We start from the raw sequence: 4,416 nt of genomic DNA, 5'->3' as shown, positions 1-4,416 counted from the left end.
TTTTACTTCTTCCTTTCCGATATGGAAGCTTTTGTTTCTTTTACTTGCTTAATTGTTCTGACTAGAACTTCCAATGCGATATTGAATAAGAGTGGTGAGGATGAACACCTTTGTCTTATACCAGATCTTAGGGGAAAATCATTCAGTTTTTCACCTTATATATAATGTTAGTTGCAAAGTTTTCATATATGATCCTGAAGATCTTTATTAGGTTAAGGAAGTTCCTTTCTATTCCTAGTTTGGATTTTCTCAAATGCATCTAGGTTTTTCCCCCTTTATTTTAGTAATATGGTGTATTATATTAGTGGATTCTGGTATATGTTGAGCCAACCTTACATTCCTGGGATGAATCTCATTTGGGAATGGTGTATGACCCTTTCTGTATGTGCTGGATTCTCACTGAGATTTAGTCAATTTTCTTGAATGAATGTTTTCTCGTGTGCTGTATGTATTAAGACAATCTCCAGAGGCTTAAAATATTTGTTTTAAAATTTTACTAGTTAAATTATTGTTTTATGGAGGAGAGGGTCCACCAAGCTCCTTATTCATTGATTATACTTCATTCTTTTTTTCTTTAAAGATTTTTTTATTGATTTTCAGAGCAGGAGAGAGAGAGAAACATCCATATGAGAGCAGCACATGGCTCGGCTGCTTCCTGCACACCTGCTACTGGGGATTGAGCCTGCAACCCAGGCATGTGCCCTGACTGGGAATCAAACCAGTAACCTTTCAGTGCACAGAACAAATTCTAACCAACTGAGCTGCACCAGCCAGGGTGATTCCATTTCATTATTTTTTATTGTTATAAGTATTCAGTTGTATATTATACCAAAACATTATGTTCTACTTTACAAATATTTGTTTTGTTTCCAGTTATTTATGTTATTATTAATTTTCTGTTCATATCTACTAAAACAAATGTGCAAGTGTGTTTTAGGGTATAAATATACACACTTAGTAGTTGTAGGGTACATGTGCATCTTCAATTTTGGGGAGTCATGACACATTACCAATTGTAGGTGGTTGTAGTGAGAGTTCTTGACATTAGCAATCTTCCAAATACAAGGAATTGTCAGATTTCTTAGATTTTACTGATGTGGTGAGTGTGAAATGATGTAGTGTTATAATTTTGTTTTAAATATTTGAATAATATTGAGGTTGAGCATTTCTTTCACATTTATTCTACTTGATGCTTTTGCTTCTGTTTTTATATCTACACACACACAACTTGTTTATTTTTCTATTGGATTATTTGGGTTTATTGATTTAGGTTTTCCATTTTGAAAGTCTTGTTTGAGAAATTCTTTCCTATACTGAAGTCACAAATATATGCTCATATATTTACTTCTATAATATAAAATTTGTCTTTCACATTAAAATCCTTAAGCCATCTGGAATTAATTTTTGGACATGAAATGAGTTAGAGATTCAATTTCTTTTTTTCTTTGCTTGTTTATTTTTTCTTCTCATAGACAATCAATTTTCTCAGTACAGTTTGTTAAATAAGTTTTTTCTCACTACCAAATCTTTCTCTAGACATTTTATCATAACCTATTGGTCTATTTGTCTGTCCTTGAACCAATATGACATTACATAAAGTAGTATGACTTTGTAATGAAGTCTTGATAATCTAGTAAGACAAGTTCTTCTGTTTGGTTCTTCAAAATTAATTTGGCTATTCAAATAAGTTGTTTATAAATTATAAAATTGTGTTGTGAAGTTCCAAGAAAAATCTTTTTTTTTTGACAAACAATTGTTTAGTTTTTATTTCATAGTCATAAACTTAACTCTGCAATCCAGCTAGACTTGGAAAGAGTAAAGAAAATATGGAACTCAACGAACTGCAGCAAGAGCATGAATATTATAGACATTCCGAGCAGATGGGGGTGAATGGGTGGCTCTCCTGAGCTACAGAAGGAATGGTCTGGTAGTTAAGATAAAACACAAGTAAAATTTATGAGAGTTGTCCACAGTCAGAAATGGTGACCTTTTTGCTGGTCTTGCCATTCCTGGACCCAAAGCTCTCCATCATTGTCACAATATCCCTACCATCTTTCACCTGGCTGAAGACCACGTACTTGCCATCCCACCACTTCGTCTTAGCAGTGCAGATAAAAAACTGGGAACCACTTGTGTTGGGCTCAGCATTTGCCATGGACAAGATGCCAGGACTGTGTGCTTCAGGATGAAATTCTTATCATCAAATTTTTCCCCATAGATGGACTTGCCACCTGTGCCATTATGGCGTGTGAAGTCACCACCCTGGCACATAAATCCTGGAATAATTCTGTGAAAGGAGGAATCTTTATAACCAAATCCTTTCTCCCCAGTGCTCAGAACACAAATGTTTTCTGCTGTCTTTGGAACTTTGTCCGCAAACAGCTCGAAGGTGATGTGGCCCAAGGGATTGCCATCAACGGCATTGTCGAGGTACATGATGGGGTTCACCATGGCTAGGCTCGAGCGGTTCCAGTACAACAATGTCTGCAAGGCCCAAGAAAAATCTTTTTAAGTTATGATTGAAATTACATTGATTCCCTATATTGAATTTGGGATAATTGAGTCTTCCTATGCATTAATATGATATTCCTTTCCATTTACATATTTAAAAAATAAAATTTAGTAGTTTTTAATTTTATTTTTTAGTTTTCCTAAGTATATTACATTTTTGTTCTTGACGCTGTACCCTCTTTAGTCCATTTTTAATCTGTTAAAAGTTAGAAATGTCATTGATGCGTTACACATTGATCTGTTATCTATTTATTAACTTTGCTAAACTCCCTATTGATTCTACTAATCAGTCTTTTTTAGTTTTCTAGGTAAATAATTATGTCATCTAGATTTAATCATGGATTCACTTTTTTTCTTTTCCAGTCCGTATGCATTTTATTTCTTTTTTCTCTCTTGTTGCACTTATATTGACTAAAAGTGATGATACTGAGCATCTCTCTTTTGTTCCTTATTTTATGGAGAATTCTTTTAACTTTCATGATCTTTTCTGTAAAATATTTATACTTAATCCTTTTCAGTTTAGAAAATTATCCTGTTTCCAGTTTTCCAGCTAATTATAAGTAAGGAGTAAAACTGGTGTTCTCAAAAAAATGAATTAATTAATTTTTAAAAACTGGGGTTCTCAGTTTTTCTCCTTTAATCTGTTAATATGGTGAATTACATAATTTTGCTAACATTGAACTAATCATACATTCCTGACATAAAACCAGTTCAGTCATTATTTGTTACCATTTTTATATATTTCTGGGTTTTATTTGCTAGTATTTTTGTTTTATCTACATTCATGAGTGTGATTGACTTTTAATTTTTATTTTTTGTATTGTACTCGTGTCTAGGTATCATATCAAATGTATACCAATCCAATAAAAAGCGAATTCTCCCTCTTTTACTATTCTCTAGAAGCATTTTTGTCTGTTTATAATTATTTGAGTTTATAATGTTTGTTTGAACTTGACAATATAACTTTCTAAGAAAACTAAAATGTTCGACTTCCGGTCAAGATGGCGGTGTACATAACCGTGGTATCGCGTCCTCCCACAACCACGTCAAAGTTACAACTAAACTACAGAACAACCATCATTCAAAACTGCCTGAAATCAAGCTGAATGGAAGTCCTACAACTACGGAATTAAAGCAGCAGCCACATCCAGACTGGTAGGAGGGGCGGAGGCCAACAGGCTGGTCCCACACCCACAGGTGGCAGAAAAAAATCAGAAGGACACCTCGGCTGGAAAGGTCCTTCCTGAGGACTGAGGGGTCCCCGTCCCACACCAGATGCCCCGCTCAGGGTTCCAGTGCCAGGAAGAGAAGTCCCCATAACTTCTGGCTGGAAAAACCAGCAGGAACTGAGACTCAGGGAAGCTGACGCGGCTGGAGCCCCAGGCAGCTCCCTAAAGGGCCCGCACATGGTCTTATCGGACTCTCTCCCTCTAAGCTTGGAGGGGAGGCAGCTCGAGGGGCACCAGAGACATACAGGGAAGAACTGAGCTGTTTGGCATTGGAGCGAGGGCTGGAGAGGGGGCTTTCTCAGGGACAAACGTGCTGTCAGAGTCCTTTGTTCCTTTGGTGAGCCCTTCCCTGGGGTGGCAGATAGTCGCCATATCTGGGACTCCAGTAACCTGGCTCACACTGGTAGCCCTGCCCTGGTGACTCCCTGAGGCCCTGCCCCGCCCCACCCAACTTTCAGGCCCACCCAAGCTGTTGCCAGCTGCTTAACCCTAGGATTGGCCTGTCTTGGATCCTGCTTCAGGTTTTCCTAAATTCTTTCAAACGATCAGCATCTGGTCTCAGATAGCCCCATACCTCTCGTTAAGTAATACACAGAAACAAACACAGAGAGGCAGCCAAAATGAGGAGACAAAGAAACAGGTCCCAAATGAAAGAAGAGAACAAAACCCCAGGAAA

The 4,416-nt window shown here is 37.2% G+C and overlaps 1 pseudogene; it reads right to left on the bottom strand.

Annotated features, from left to right (window-relative positions):
- Positions 1 to 1,954: 1,954 nt before the first annotated feature.
- On the bottom strand, positions 1,955 to 2,475 carry LOC118629834 (annotated as a pseudogene).
- Positions 2,476 to 4,416: the final 1,941 nt, after the last annotated feature.

This window comes from Molossus molossus, unplaced genomic scaffold, assembly GCF_014108415.1.
Source record: "Molossus molossus isolate mMolMol1 unplaced genomic scaffold, mMolMol1.p scaffold_m16_p_14, whole genome shotgun sequence".
Classification (NCBI taxonomy): Eukaryota; Metazoa; Chordata; class Mammalia; order Chiroptera; family Molossidae; genus Molossus; species Molossus molossus.
The sequence above is the reverse complement of the archived record's forward strand: the minus strand, read 5'-3'. Positions and strand labels throughout refer to the sequence as shown.